Here is a 17,938-nt window from a genome sequence, read left to right as displayed (position 1 = left end):
ATTATGATAATTCTAATCGTAATAGAGGAAATTGCAATTATGGAAATAGGAGAAGAAATAGAGGTTGTAATTGACGTGGTAATAGCGGAGGTCGTAGACAAAATTTTTGGCAAGAGAGAAGAAATTGTTATGGTGATAGGAATCATTGGCAGTCATGTTGTAATGGTCAAGGGCAATAATATCAGCAAGTACAGTATGTACCGGTAGTGCCAAATCAAGTTAATGGGACTACATATATCCAAACGCAAAATTCGCAAAATTTAAACTAAGTAACGCTCTAAATGGCGGAGGCACATTTACAGGAGACAGAAGAAAGATTAGAGAGATTGTGGCCTCTATAACGCATGATCAATGATTAAAAATTAATTGTTTTGATAGAAAATTACGGTTTTTGGAGATAGTAATATTAATCACGAATATTTAAGTTATGCTATTATATATACATATATTTCATTTCTTTCGTTTAAATTATGTTTGTACAGTTTTATATATTTTATATTTTCATGTTTTATATATACAGGGTGTTTCAACTTGCAACGATCTCCTGTGAGATCTAATTTGTTAGCAGAGCAACAAGGTTTCGATGGGGGGCACGTGGCAGAGCCCATATTTTTTTTTATTTTTAAGCATATTTTATAAAGTTCATATTTATTAAAGACTTTTAATTTTGGTTAAGGTTTGGAGAAGAATAAAAGAATACGGAAATAATTAGTATCAGCACAAGAAATTACATAAATGCAACAGTCAGTAATTTCATAATCTTATGTAACCACTTATTCAGAACATCATTTTAGCAAATTGTTTCTTGTCTGAGAATTCAGGAATAGAATCTCACAAATGTCTAATTGAGAACAATTAATAGAATTTATTGTCAGTGCATTTGTAAAATAATTGTCTACAACAGACACTTTCACGGGTATGTTAGAATTGCCAAGAATCGTGAGACGAAGCATTCCAAGGATTGCCAGTTGTTGATCACAATGAGGAAACAACCTCGTTTCCTGGAGGAAAGAGCACACACGCCTCTGACGTCGTGCAGCAGCGGCGAATTCCGAGGAAGAGAAAATCGAACAAAAACAGAGGGACGACAGGTCCCGAGAGCAGATCAGAGGAGTCGATGAGATCAGACGAGTAGTTCAGATCAGAGCAGAGGAGAACAGATGTGACTAGCCTTAAGTCACACAAATACTTCGTTAAACTGACGAACATTATAAGTTAATTACGTCACGTATATTAGACGGATTCATTACTAGAATCCCCTTAAGATTATGTATCGTAAGATTACCTCTCGCTTATTTGTCGAAAACGTTCCCACTCATTTCAGATGGTGAGTGGAAGGTAACTTCTTCAGTTCACCTTAACATCCACGAATTTTAGAAACGAACTGAGGAGGTTGTCATTATATACAATAGGCAACAATTTTGAACATGAGTGTACAAATGCTTTTCAGGGGGGAATGACCCACAGTATAAACCGTATAATCTTATAAGGTAATAATATCTCACAAAAGGGAATAAATATATTGAATAACATACATCACGTCACACAAGCGATCATACTAATTTTTTGTCAGTTTTACTTATGAAAGAAAACGAGATGACCCACCCCAAATTATACAATTTTTGGGTATTAGTACCATACGAAATTTTGAATTCACCAATTTCCACGATTTAAAGGGTGGGCCAGTCTTCTTTACAATTTTTCAAAGGAGAGCACCAATGTATATACACATTGTAAAAGTATATGACTCCGGTTACACGGCACCACGTTACTGGGTAAGTGGCTAAAACGCCATGATTTTTTTGGCGACTCAGCTAGTTATACTTTGCTCCGTACTACTATATCATTTAATTGCGTCTCTTTCGAAATAAAAGTGTCTTGTTAACCGTAATAATTATGAGTGAAGTTGACTTCTGAATGTAAGTGCTCTAACCCGAGTTCGACTACTCCAAAAGCTTACATTAGTTGAAAGATAACTTATATTTCATAACACAATTAACTCAATTAGCTCATTGTCTATTATTTCCTTTTAGAAAAGAAAGGTATTCGCCTGCTATACTATGGTAATTCTCAAGAAAATGACCCCTTTCTAAATCAAATATTTATGAAGTTGACATAATAAACAATGGAAGCTTAGTGTATATATAATTACTGATATAACCTGAAATAACAAAGTAAATACATATACACAAGATATGCAGAGTAGTACTCTGTAGGAAAAATGTAATTCATACGAAGTATTCTATATTACGGGGGAAGCAAAATAGCTTTAACACACTATACTGATAATGATTCAAATTTGTAAAAAAAGTCGATAAACAAATAAGAAATAAACTATATATTCTTTAACTATATTTATAACTACTTTTCATATTTATAAGCGCTTTGTTGGCATACGGACCAAAATATTTTTACATTGCTTTTCATACTATGTAACCACTACTTACCTGTATGAAGGACTGGTTGTTTAGGAATCTATGCTATTCTGTTAATTTAAACAGGACATTAACGAAAACATTACATTTCTTATATCAGTGCAGTATTATTCCTGGAAAGATAAACATTCTTAATTTATTGATATTTTTCTAAGTAATTAAAGAAAGCACCATAAAATATACGTAACTGGTTAATAATTTTAGTTTTTAAAAGCTTCTGAAATTTATTTGTTGGGGTACAGAACTCCAGAGAGAGTTTTGAGACAAGAAAATAAGATATAACATATGTATCACCTTTATGACTTTCTAAACAACCATAGTCGTATTACCACTCACCGAAACAAAAAGAAGGAAATCTAAAATATGAACATTTACAAACGTAATGAAATGAAATGGTGTTCTAATCTTTACGTTTTGATTGTCATTATTATGCCGGAAGGCTAGATCAGGTGGTAATGATCGCAAATCACTGAAATTGTGCAAAGAAGGAAGTAGAAGGCACCTATAGAACCATGAGAATCCCTACGCACACGGCGATTTTTATCACAAGGCTGGTATATAATCTAGGACCACGAGTATTGGAGATGAACGGTCTATCACTTAGCAACTGCAGCCCCGTTTTGGAAGACAGTCTAGGGAGAAAAAAATTATATAATTTATTTCTCATAAGTGAAATATACTTACTATAATTTTACTATTTCTGAATAAATAAATTTATACATCTGCTAATGATTATGACACCAAATAATATTCGAAGCATTCTTGCACACACTAGAAAACGTGAAGTATATAAATATTTAATTTCATATATTGTTAAAGTAGACTGTTCCCATAATGTACACCGACTTCGACTTTAGAAAATTTGAGAAATAAATTTCAATTTTTATTTTCTTATCAATTTTAAGGCATTTTGTTATACTACCATTAGGAAACCCATATACATCATATTACGAATCAATCATTATGGAACAATTTCATGTGTTACATGCAGCAGTGGTACAAATCTTTGAAAGTTTCATTTACAGCTTTTTTTTCTTTTTTAATTGATTTTGTGAGTAATGATGTATTCAATACAAAGGTACAACAAGATTTTCTCTCTGTGTGTATGTGTGTGTGTTTTTCTAGTTTCCGGTGTAAGTGTGTGGATACTACCAAGTGTACTTTCGTGAGTACATATGCTAGTGTGTGTCAGTGGCGGTGGTATATGAGGTATTAATTGGAATCGCGTAGTGGAACTTTTCGATATTAGTACATACATACGAGCGGCCGTTAATTCACACGAAAACTTTGGACGAATGCGATTTTTTAAATTCAGGGAGTTCCTCTCGAGGGAGTTCCTTAATGGAGGTGATTCGACAACTGGAAGTGGTAGAAATGTGTCATTTCCGATTTTAACATTGATCACTATAGAGCCTACAAAATTTGGACGATTACTGTGTTTGAATTTGAACATAATCTTTGAGTCTGCCTCTCATATAACCTTGATGCAGAAAGGGAATCCTAAACTTAAATAATTAACTAACTCGAATCCGATTAGAGTATTATCTGTCAGAAACGCAAACGTACACCTATTTTTCGAGTCTGGCATTCCTGCGCTCCATCCGCGGAGAGTATGAGAAATAAATAAATCAAATGTTTACTGAGAGCAAAAAGAAAAGTCTAATCTGAATAAGACATTGCAAAAGTTGTGAATACGAATAGTACATACTGTAAATAAAGGATGACACCCAAAGAGAATGCCAGAAACAGCTTCTGAACGAAAAAAAGAGTAAAAATTGTCGAATGGGAACATAAAACACAAATACAACAAATATCCTGACAACTAAACGTTTACCGCGCCATGATGTTGGTGTAGTGGTTAAGGTGCTGGCTCACAAATGCAAAGGACGCCAGTTCGGATCCCCGGCAAGGACATTTTTAAAAAAAATTGTTAATAATACATACAGCTCATGAGACATGGAGGTCGTATTTAGTCTTTCGTAGCAATTATTATTGGTAATGTTTAGTACTGATAATACTTTTTGTCTTTGTATATTGCTTTTATTCTTGTCTTCATTTCGAAAGAGAAGAATATGCGAACAAATGCCATCGAAATTAATCTTATTTTGAATGGAAACGCCATTTGCAATTACTAAAAAAATAAAAATTGAACGTTCCAACCGTTGCTGCCGTTTTGCGTCCCTTGGGTTTTTGGTAGTGTACGAATTGATTCCCGCATTCGAAAAGTTTGTCTAACGATTACATCCGAGTTGATTCCCAACACTACGAACGCTCACTGTCCGTGTTGATTAACGGGCTGCTTTCACACAGTTCCTGCAGCTATCGGTACTCACTTGCGAGAAACCAGTTCATTGTGTGCCATCGATGAAGTTTGGAGTGATGCCAAGTGAAAAGGCCAAGTAACTGTTGGTGATAGATGATTACAAATTTTGTTTCCGTAAGTGTCTCGTCGATAAGGTTGAAAGATATAAATGTACGAGAAGAACATGTAAGTGTTTTGTAATCTTTAAATTGAGTTGTTTGCTCTCAATTATATCATAATCATGAAAAAGATAACTCTGGTACATTAAACCGGCAAAGACTTAGTAATTCAATCAAAAGGAAGGCGGAAGAAAATTTGTGTGAGCTTCGAAACAAAAAATCTGAGAAATACAAGGAAGCTTTGTGCTTAATTAAAAATATCACCAATCCAGACATTATATAGTTAACTTTGAGACCACAATCCACCAAGCAATTGCTTACGTTTGGCCCAACATCTATAAAGGGCTGCAGCTTCCATCTCGGTCAGTTATGGTGGAGAAAAATTCAATCCTTGGGACTGCCAAATGATTTTAAATCAAAAGACTCTGAACTAGGAGCACTTCTCAAAACCTCGTTTTTACTGCCTCTTCTCCCACCAGATCAAATTGAAGACTGCATCGTAGAAGATCTAATGTCCCGCAAACCTACACATGAAAATCTGGATGATTGTTACGATTATTTACTTGAGACTTATATTCTTGCAAACAGCGACTTCCCACCCATAATGTGGGCCGACTTTAATAGTAGTTCCGAACATACTGCTAACTGTTGTGAAGCATTCCACTCTACACACACTCAATTTTACCTGAACACTCAATTTTACTCTCACCATCCAAACATTTTCCACCTGATAGAAACATTGAAGGGTGTTCAAACTGAAACTTATGTTAAAATGAGGAGCGAGAAGGAGACCACTCCCAAAAAAATTCGGGACAAACAGAACTATATAGAAGAACAAATGATTAAACTAACAGAGTCTACCATTACCCGTTATGAATATCTTCGGAAAATCTGCTTCTTCCATGTACATAATTCCATTACTTATGCTTGACAGTTGCAACTTAGCACGTAAATTATGAGAGTAACAATAAAGAATTAATAAAAATGTGTAATGCATATGAACGAGTGTTTCTTAATAGGTGTTTAGTGTTTAGTAAATGACTGAGTTGAAAATATTTTAGTGGTGTGCTTAGTGATGCAAATGAAGTTGACATTAGGGGTGTTCCGGATTCCGGAATTCCGGAATACTTCGGAATGAAAATCTTAATTCCGGAATCGGAATTAAAAATTTAGTTATTCCGGAATTCCGAAATCTCGGAATTCCGTAATTTCGGAATCTCGGAATTCCGTAATTTCGGAATCTCGGAATTCCGTAATTTCGGAATCTCGGAATTCTGTAATTTCGGAATCTCGGAATTCCGTAATCTCGGAATTTCGGAATGCAGGAAGATCATCTCTAAATTCCGGAATTTCGGAATTCCGAAAGTTCACCTCGAAATATCGGAATTCAGGAATCTCGGTATTCCGGAACTTTAGTCAGAAATTTCGGAATTCCGGAACTTTAGTCAGAAATTTCGGAATTTATAAAACTCGGAATTCCGGAATCTCGAAACTTCAGCTAGAAATTTATGAATTCCAGAATATGAGGACTTCGGTTCAGCACTGCTGAATCTTTGAAATTCGAAATTCCCAATAACGGTACATCGATCCAGCATATTGGAATCTCGGAATGCTGAAATGTCAGCATCTGAAATCTTAAAGTAACATGATTATGAGATAGACATCAACACTCAGAGAATGTAATGATGAAACTTACTCTTTTTTACTTATTGTTAGTGGCGGCAATACTCCGTCTTTCTACAGAACGAAAAGAGCTGAGCAGAAGGACTCATTGAACAAAGTGTAAAGACTTCATTTACTTGTTCTTGTCTTGTTCTAATGTTCTATCTAAGGGCAGGCTCTAACATTTATTCATCGTTGCTAGCTGGGTCACTAGTGCAATACGGATAGAGTATCGACCAGTTTCTTCCCTGCGTGGCTTCAAAATGACATATAGAAAATGAAAAACTTAGAAACAGGGTGAAGCCATAGATTGCGAGTTTCGTATTCATTACCTATATATTTACTTGCACACTTGAGCCGATATTCACCCTCGTACTCCTTAATGTTTAGAAGCCAGGTTATGGATACGTAGCTGAAATGCTCGTTCTGCGCACGAAGAGATTTTAGATTTTAGAAAGGCATACGACTCGGTTAGGAGAGAAATATTATACAACGTTCTTACAGAACTTGGAATACCGAGAAAGCTAATTAGATTAATTAAGATATGTTTAAATGAATCACAAAGTAAAGTCCGGGTAGGAAAATTTTTGTCCACGAGCTTTCACGTCGAAAATGGCCTGAAACAAGGAGATGCGTTGTCGCCATTATTATTTAACTTTGCTCTGGAATACGCTATAAGGAAAATCAAAGATAGCAACCAGGGCCTACAGTTGAACGGTATTCACCAGGTTATGGCTTATGCTGATGATGTAAATTTAATAGAGGATGATAAGAGAATAGAAAGAAATGCAGAGATCTTATTAAACGCTTACAGGGACATGGATTTAGAAGTAAATGCAGAGAAAACGAAATACATGGAAGTGTGTCGGGACCGTAATATGGAAAATTGTGGATGCGTTAAAATATTAAATAATACTTTTGATAAAGTGGATAGTTTCAAATATCTAGGATCAATATTAACGGAGGAAAATCATATTCACGAAGACATTAAATGTCGACTAAAAGCAGGGAATTCGTGTTACTATTCGGCGCAAAATCTGTAATCCTCGCCAATTCTGTGGAGGAATTTGAAGCTTAAAATATATAAATCGATAATCATCCCTGTTGTTCTGTATGGTTGCGAAACATGGTCACTTACACTGAGGGAAGAACATAGACTGAAAGTATTTGAGAACAATATCGTGAGACGAATATTCGGACCCAAGAGGAATGGGAATGGGGAATGGCGGAAACTTCATAACGAGGAACTACATAATTTATATGGTTTACCCAACATTGTTAGGGTCGTCAAGTCTAGGAGGCTTAGGTGGGCGTGTCATGTAGCTAGAATGGAAGAAAGTAGAAACGCTTTCAAAGTCTTGACAGGAAGACCAATCGGAAAACGACCATTAGGAAGACCTAGGCGCAGATGGGAGGACAATATTAAGATGGATCTCGCAGAGATTGGAATACAAAGTAGAAACTGGATGCAGTTAGCTAAGGATAGAAGTCAGTGGAGAGCTTTTGTGAACACGGCATTGAACCTCCGGGTTCCATAGGCCATAGAGTTAGTTAGTTTAGCCATATGTGTACCAAGTTTGGTTGAAATTGCTTCAGGTGTTCCAGAATTATGCTGGAACAAACGTACATCCATTTTTATAAGACAAAGCATCTAGCTCTTCTCCCTCATAGTTTTCTTAGTTTTTATTTTCTTGTATTAGGAAAACAACTTTTCAACGAAAACATGTGGTTCGGAGCTCACATACGTTGTCGGTCCGGTAACTAGCTGATAGCAAATAGTTTTTCATAACGTAGGTTTTGCATAATGCCATACCATAATTATGTAATTTTTGTAGATAGCATGGCACAAAAATTAATTCAATTATACCATGATACCTTTTTTAATACACAAAATGAAAACTTTCCTTTTTGTCAAATGTATTTTGCGTTAATATAAAGAAGAAATAAAAATATGATAGATCTGAACTACGGAAGATTGGAAATGCAATGTAATATATATTTGTCATAACTGTATTTAATATTTGTAAAAGCAGTGGAAAAATATACAATCAATCTAGCTTTCAACATAAAGTAATAATGAAATGCCATATCAATAGAATGTTAATCCTCTCAAATTTCTTTAATTTAAATTAAACCTATAATTTTAGTTTCTACCGTAATTTTTTCTGTCAGAGCATTATATAATAGTGGATTCTTACTCTTATAAGTTAGGCTACCTGTTCATAAGATCAATAAAATAAACAACCAAAAAATACCTTATTATGTTTAAAGATGTTGGTTAATGCAATATAAATTTTATATAAATTTTCATAGATTAGAATATACATTATTACAATTAATTTACAAAAATTAAAAAAATACACATTACCTCAAATCCAATACTATCATTATACAACATTTTAATACAACAACCTTTATTTCGTCGCACTCTGATGTATAAAATCAGTTCTTCGATCCCGACTCGTGAGAGGATAGTTATGTTCGCGAAAATTTTCAAAAGAATAAATGTTTTAAAAATTAGAAATAATATCCTATATATTTGATGGATGCCATTAAACCTGATTGTATCTGTAAATTATTTCTACTACAAAATGTTACTTTTGAAAATTCTTTTATCCTTTCATAGCGTTTTCAGTCTGGTTAGTTTTACTAGGACATATGTAAAAGGCAGAATGGAAATGTATATTAACTACAAATTAAAATAAAAAGTACTTATCATGATCAAACATAAGGAAATCTTATACAAATAACATACTAACAATATATATTACGCATATTTAATACGTAACACTAGAAAACTAAGAAAATGTTATGCTGTACAAACATTTTAAATACGAAATATTATGAAACTTAAGAAATATATTAATTGAAATATTATATTGAAATAATGTATTAACATTATGAAATCAAAGCGAATGTTATTTGAATAATATACAGATACATCTATGCAGTGATAATGACACTGGTAACTATGCCCTTCTCAATAGCTTAAATTTACCGTACCTTTGAAAATAAGAAAAAGCAGATACAGAGACCGACAGAAGTATTGGAATAATATAATTAATACTTTATTTACATTGTATGAATTATAAACAACATACATCATATTTGCTTAGTAGTGTTGAATTTGTAAACATGTAAACGTTACCATTATGTGTCTCCGAAACTATATTTAAAATATCATAATGCATGTATTTAGCACACAATATATAGAGTCTACTATATTTCTCCTGCGGTCTCACTTATAGGACGACATAACGTCTCCAAACGAGTAGACAGGTGACTGGATGCATGTTTTATGCCCCCACCACACAGTCGTTGATTTCATACTGTGCCTCGCAACAGCAGCTCGCAATTGTAGTGTAAAGCTAAGCATTCACAAGTGGCATGGGGTGTAAAGGTAAGGAGACAACAGTCGAAGAGAGAAATGTTGTAATTAATCTGTACAAGCAACACAAACCCCTCTCCGAAATTGATAGTACAGTCAACAGAAGCAAAATCATGGTGTTCTCCATCATTCAGCACTTCAAACAGACTAATAGTGTTGTGAATAAGCCGAGATACGCCGCTCCTTCTAAACTTACTACTAGAGACAGGAGCCAAACAAGCAGAATCCGGCATCTGAGATTAGAGGAAGCCTTGAACAATATTCTGGCACTGTGATGCACACAGGAACAGTTAGACTGGTTTTACACAGTGCCGGTTACAATGCCAGTTTTCCTACGAGGAAACCGTATGTCAATTGTGTGAATCAGAAAAAGAGTCTAAAATTTGTTAACCTGTATAGGGGAAGCCAACAGAATTCTGGGATCACGTTCTCTGGTCGGATAAAAACAAATTCTGCTTATACAATGGTGATGGACGTGTTACAGTGTGAAGGCTATCAAATACAGCTAAGAACATGGTAGCTACAGTGAAACATGGAGGCAACAGTGTGATGGTATGGGGATGTATGTCTTCATCAGGCGTTGGGGAACTGGTGCTTATAGATGGAATCATGGAAAAGTTTGAATTCAAGAGAATTCTTGAAAACAATCTTAAGAGGAATGCACAGAAGCTAGAACTGAAAAATGGTTATTACTTCCATCACGACAATGATCCAAAGTATACTGCGGAAATTATGAGGCTTTGGATGGTGTATAAGACTCCTCACACTTTGAAGATACCGACCAAATCACCAGATTTAAATTCTACAGAGAATATCTGGAACGAGCTCGAAGATCGTGTTAGGAAACCTCACATTAGAAGTAAGGACCATCTGAAAGAACTTCTTCAGAGTGGAGAAATATGAACTCTGCAGCCAGCACAAAAAAGTACAGTCATGTTAAAAAATTATCGTAGTAATCCATAGAAACGGGAACATAACTAATTACTAGCTGTTCTCTGTTGAATGCTGATATCCAGATGTAAACAAACTATTTTCATCCTTTCTGGTAGTGGAAATATGTATCCGATGCTTTTCATGAGTTTATATATTTAGTAGAAGACTCAAATTTATTTTGTAGCAGTTGTAATTTTGTCTACTTTCTTTGCATACCTATAGAAATGATAAATCTAGTAAACATGTTTATGCTAGAATAATTATGTTGGACTCTGTACTTCGTGTTGATTTATGAATCCCCTGTTAACTAAGCCAGAGATGTGAAACAATGAGAAAATTTAGCTTATATTCAATAGTATTTTAAAATGTTTTTGGGACAATAGCTTTGGTCATGGACAGAAATATTAACTGCCCAGCATGCTCATCGGTAAGATTATTTGTGTCTAATTTTGTTAATCTTGAAAGATGGTGGGAATGATTATTCCACCAAAGTAGTGGCTCTTCCTCCCAATCTGCATCCCTAAGGCTTAGGTACAGGTTCAATTGTTCTATGTGAATGCCTTCTTTATCCTGTCACCAAATGTCCTTCGTTTTAGGCAACTGTCTAATCTTTTAGTGCCAACATTCCCTCGATTATCTTTTCCAGGATTTCCTGCTGGAATAAGTCTCAACTTATACAGTACTCTACCTTTTGTTATCTCAATATTTTTACCCAAATTATCTTCTTTAAACCTGAGATCTAAGAAAGCACAAATTTTCTACAGAATTCTGCTTCTTTCTTCCTTCTCGAATCGCGATTTCAGAAGAGACAAAATTTTCATTTTCATGCTTCTTTCATCTTCTTTGAGGCTGCTTCTAAGATCTGTTCACTATCTCCCTCTTCAGTCAAAAAGTCATAGAATGAAAGATGTGTTTCCTGCGTACTTGCTTCATCTTGTTATGATATATCGTCTATCAGTTGAGATTCTTCGACTTGAAAATCTTTTGAAATTTGTTCATATGATGGCCATATGTCCGACGCTGTAACATATGTTTCTGCTGACATACTGTCACAGAGCATTTGTAAGGACGATAATAGTTAATAATTCTAATTAATAATCATAGTTAATAATTCTGTTTCTTCGTTCTGAAGGATAAGATTTTTATATATTGTTTGAGACAGAACTTTTGCTATTTCTTCTTCGCGTGTTACAACTACCAGCATCAAAAGGAAAGTAAACAATCATATTGTTGGCGTGCATGACGGAAGTATTTTACGCACAAGGCCTAATGCATCTTACTCTTCTTGCAGCGCATGTCTCGTTTTCCTGCTTTGACTCATAATTTGTCTGTTTCCGAAGGTCCCTGTAGCCCAAGGGCTTTGCTTACTCTAATATTCAAAGTATGGCCGAAACAACTCAAATGTCGGAAATCGCTCCAGTCAACAATGGCCTTTTAAATATTGGCACTACTGTTGTTACATAACGAACATTTTCAGTTGGTATTTCCCATAATATCTATACTAAAATATAAAGCCTCTCACAGATTTGATTTCGGAAAATCGGAATTCCGGAACTTCATCGCAAATATCGGAAGTTCGGAATTCCGGAATCTCGAAACAAGATCTGAAATTTCGGAAGATCGGAATTCCGGAATCAAGAACACGATACTAAATTTCGGAATTTCGGAATTCCGGAATTTTCGGAATCTCGGAATCTCAATTCCAAACACCCCTAGTTGACATATTTACTCCAGCATCCTCCAAGTAGCAGAAATGTTGAGTCAAAAGTAAATTTCTTCTCTTTTTGTAGTTTTATAAACTGTATAAAATTTCTCAAATTTCTATTGCAACTTGCATCTGTGAAATGAGTTAATCAAAAGTTGAAAGTTGGAATTATTTAGGATAGTTTGCTTAACTACAACTTTACAAACAGCCAAGATGTGGTTGGCACACGTGAATCGGTACGGTATGCGAAATCGGAATTGCGCGGTATGGGAATCAACTAGTACGCTAAGCGTAAATATGCACTCACCAGATGGGAATCAACTCGTACGCTAGGGGTAAATCCACTGTCAGCTAATGGGAATCAAATCGTCCATTTCGGAATCAATTCGGTATCAGCCGTTCCAACGTGGCTGCAAAAAGTAAAAAAAATATGGAAGTAGAGAGGTTCGAACCCATACTCACGGTTACTAAAATTACAATATCTACATGCCTTAAACCTCTCGACCATGTTTCTACCTTAACAAATAACAGGCTTGCGTTTAGGTTAGGCTGGTTAGTACGTTTTGCAAATAGGCCCGGTTTACCTCTGAAGCTGAACAGGTGCGAGAAAGGGGAAGGGAGCAAAACACTTTTTCTCTCTCTACATCTGTGTCTATTTATCTATCTATCTGTACATACATATATATATATATATATATATATATATATATATATATATATATATATATATATAACGCTATTTGAGAATGCCATGACCACCCTAATTTTCAGCGGATTGAGACGAAACTTGGCACAAACATTAACTGTTGAAATATCTTGATGAGTTCGTTAACCAGAATAATCAGATGAAAGTGTTCAAAATAGCGGCCCTTCAAACTTTTAAAAAGTTCCAAGAAAACCAAATTTCGCCCATGAATAGGTATTCAAAAAGTTTCAGTAACTTTTCCTCTTTTACTGAAATATTTGCGCGCAGGGACTTATTCTCTTTTATTGAAATATTGGACCCGATTAATCGCCTAAAGAATGTTCACGCCCTTTCGCTACGGTCAGGATTTTTTTTTTGCAGGAGGGGGATATTTTCCTATCGGAACAAGATGATTGTTAGTGACGATATTAAATTACACATTGAAAGTGAAGTAACTTGTGAAATGTTATTTGAAAGAATAATATAATAAATGTGCTTTCCCCTAACAGAGAGAACTCTAAATCATGTATTTCGAGTTCGAGAGCGTGAATGCCGAGGAATTTTATTTGACTTGCTTTTTAGTAAGTCATTGCATTGCAAATAAAGGTAGGCAAAATTACTGGTAAGTAAAATAATAATAATAATAATAATAATAATAATAATAATAATAATAATAATAATAATAATAATAATAATAATAATAATAATAGGTGTTGTTTGTGGAAGGCAATATATTCCTCAATTCTTCTTCATACGAAATAGTTGTAACGCCATATCTCCCTTACAAACAAAATATTAGCAATTTATATCGAGAGAACGGGAAATTGTATAGTAATGGGAGCAACGTTGGACAGTATGCACTCATAGTACTCAGAAAAATTAGCGATTTCAATGCAAAATGAACGAAGAGTCATGTCATGGGAAGTCATGGGGCCACGGCAGATCCCTCTTTAGGCAAAATGTCGATAACTTATATCGAGAGAACAGGAGATGATAGTGTAAGGGGACCAACGTACGACACCGTGGACCCATAAGGCGCATCGAAAAGATTAGAAGGGGGGGCACTAGACAGCCTTACTTATTTCCGCATAATAATTTAAAGTTATATTGTCGAAATACATACACGAGTTAGCCAGTAATATTTCATATTATTATTATTATTATTATTATTATTATTATTATTATCAACAATGTCTTTTCATTACGTGTGCATGATTGACATGTAACCAAAGAGAAGATACATCATTCGTAGAAAAAATAAGAATAGAAAGTTACTTTAACTGTGAACGACGGTGAAAAAATACGAAAAGAGTGACTACCTGTAGCGCAAAGAAAAAATACTTTCTCTCAAATGGATAAAAAATCAAGCCGAGATAGATTCAAGCTCGCATGGACGGCGCAAAAAGCCAGTGATTTTTCCACTTTTTTTAACTGACTCACCGAATGTGTTTCAGTAACTTACTTGTTGCTAATTATACTTGCTTCACTCGTTTAACTTTGTTTTTCTAATCACTTATAAGGAAGGGACACGAACACAGAAACATCGAGGGTAGTTAAAAATCGTAAATATTCCCAGCCGGGAATCGAACCGGGACACCATACACCAAAGGCGCACGCGCTAGCCACAAGACCAGCTGATAGGACATCGCTTACCATCTGTGTCGTTAGAGATTTTGACCACTCTATTGCCAGCTATCACTTCTGTGGGCTGTATACTATGATCACATGTTCCTTCTTTGCTCGAAGAGTTAAAGCTACATGCTATGTAATACGTGAGGTATTTAGACCTGCATGCTCTTCATATAATGTAATAAAAGTATCATTAGAAAAAAAATAAAAAAAGAACATTGCTTGAACAAAACAGAAACTATTGCCATCAGAAATATTTATCTACGAGGCATGCGCAGTAGTATAATTCAGAATAGTTACTGTTTAGTTCAGTAAACGAAGAAGGGGGTATAAAAAAGCAAATATATCGCGATCAAATATACCGACCAAAGTTGAGAGAGGCGGAAGCAGATGTGTAGTAATACAACAACTTGGCTAAATTGGTAATTCGTTCTGTATCAAGTAGTAGATAGTATCACAACATTACGGGAGAGCAGGGAAAGACTTACTAACGTTATCATATAATAAGCTTCAGTAACAAGGTCATATACACAAAAATTGATTAAACTGTGAGTACTACAACTTGGATTTCACGAAAGCCGTTTAGATATTCAGTGGTTTGCAGGGTTGTATAAGACACAAAAAGATAAGACACAATACAATTCTTCATACCGCAGCTTCCAGTAGCTAGATGCATGTAATTTCTGGTTAGACACTGAAACGCCTGTCGGATTTTAATACATGACGTATTGCAGAATACAAAATGCTTTGCATTACTTGTTTGTTTGTAGACAGCTACTTGCTTATTGTTCTGAAAGGTTGTGTAGAAACTAGGGATGGCCAATTCCGGAATTTTTCCTTTCCGGACTTTCGAATGTTGAACCGAACAAATTCCGGAATTCGGAAAATTCTGATTTTGGAATAAATCCGCAATTCGGAAAAATCCAAACTTTAGAAATTTGTGATTTCGTTAACATTCCGGAATTCAAAAAACTCCGGATTTTATCGAAATCCGGAGTTTTTCTCAATTCCGTTTGAAGAACGGCTTAAGTTATTAATGTAAACTCTGCCGACATCATGAAAGAAATGCGAAATACATTTTGAATCGATTTAATATACCCGTTTGCAAGCGGAAACAAAGGAACCTAACGTAAGCAGACTAAAGACGAATCGTTTACCGCGTAGCGATCGCGGTTCAGTGGTCAAGATGCTTGTGCGAATCCACGTCGCATTCTTTTTTAATTTAGGATTTTTGATAGCGATTGATCGCCGATGACATACGTTTTATTATATTCAGATATTTGAATGCTCTGATGTTTCAATACTTGAACTATCAAATCTTCAGGAATAATAATGGTAATAGTTATAAACTAATAATAATTATTATTATCTCGTAGCTAGGGATTAAAAGCTAGAAGTTAATTATCCCTCAGGTCATACCGTTACAAGCAGAAACGTGACATTTGGAAAGAATATTTCGGTTTGGTTTAATGTTGCTCACGAGAAGAGGAATTTCTCATCTCGTTTCTAAAACAAACAAAATAACATGAGAATTAACATTTTACAATTCAGACGGGACAATGCTAACTCAAATTTTTCGTCTCGCTTTGGAGATGAGAATCGAGACGAGACGAAAAGTATCGTAAATATTTCCCGTCTTGTCTTGATTCCCGAAATAGTGTATGTTCATTCTTTAAGTAACAATCGCTCTGTAGACGGAATCTCATAGGCAATTTCGTTACATTGTATTTCAGAGCTCATTGAATTATGGTCCGTGTAGGTATTTATGTAGCAAAGCTTTTATATTTACCTCTGCATATCCTAAAAATTAGTATACTATGTGCCTTACTGATGCGTGATATTAAGTTATTTTTATTACAGTTATTTTCCTTAAAACATACAGTAGAAAACTTTCTACATGAAACTTTAGTCGAACGCTCTAGTTTAAAATTTTGGTAGTTGCAGAGGTGTGTCTTAAAAGTACAGAACTCTTTCCCCGAAATCTCTAATTTAAGTAAGGTTTTCCAAATTATAGGGCAAGTTTAAGATTTTAATGCCATTATTATTATTATTATTATTATTATTATTATTATTATTATTATTATTATTATTATTATTATTATTATTATTATTATTATTATTATTACTATTATTATTATTATTATTATTATTATTATTATATCAACACCGTGTATAATATTTAAAAGGTATGCGGTTTGTATCTGAATAGTAAAAGCTAATTGACTGTCGATCTCGGTCGTCGAGAAGTCTTCAGGAAACAAGGACATAGGTCGCGTTCTGGGTTTGAGTTCCGAAGGGGCAAGTATTCGGGCTCGAGCCAAAAATTTTTATAGGTTTCAGTCAAGCATGTTCAAAACAGCTGGTACAGGGTTTAGGCTTCTCAACGGCTGAAGCGGCTCGGCTTATAGCTCATTCACTACCGAACCGAACCGAGAAGTGAGCAGAACCAACACCTTACCCAACCGAGCCGATTTGAGCCATCGGCATAGTTGAGCTGAGTCGAACCTTGCCGATGAACTAGTTTCAACTTAGCTGGCTCGAACCGGTTCACATGAGCCGAGTAAGTGACCCATCCAAACCAAGAAAGTTCGAGTCATCGGCTCCATTGAGCCGAGTCGATGGCTCGTTCCAACTGAGCCGGCTCAGGTCATCTGCTTAATTGGGTCGAGCCGACGGATCATCCCAAACGAGCCGACTCGAGCTGTTCACTCAGTTGATACGAGCCAGTTGATATCACTACCCGGGTTGGTCTTCTGCTTGGGCTCAAAAATTCGATCGTGCAGGTCTCAGCCTTGTTATATACTTATATTGGTGATTACGACAATTGAGGCTGTCTCGTAATAATAAAAAACTCTGGTCCTCTCGTTATCTAGACGAGACGAGATACACTAAAATTGCCCTACGAGATGCACCCCTGTCGTGAGCAACAGTAAATGTATTCCACATTTTTGCTTACATTTCTCATTGCTTTTGCTTTCCAGTCTAATCAGACCATTATTTCAAAACGAGTTAATACGAGCTGAACGAGCGAGCGAGCCATTATCAAACTCGACTCAACTCGAAACTCGACCTCGAAAACA

This window comes from Thermobia domestica, unplaced genomic scaffold (assembly GCF_964235325.1).
Source record: "Thermobia domestica unplaced genomic scaffold, izTheDome1.hap1.1 HAP1_SCAFFOLD_471, whole genome shotgun sequence".
NCBI lineage: Eukaryota > Metazoa > Arthropoda > Insecta > Zygentoma > Lepismatidae > Thermobia > Thermobia domestica.
The sequence above is the reverse complement of the archived record's forward strand: the minus strand, read 5'-3'. Positions refer to the sequence as shown.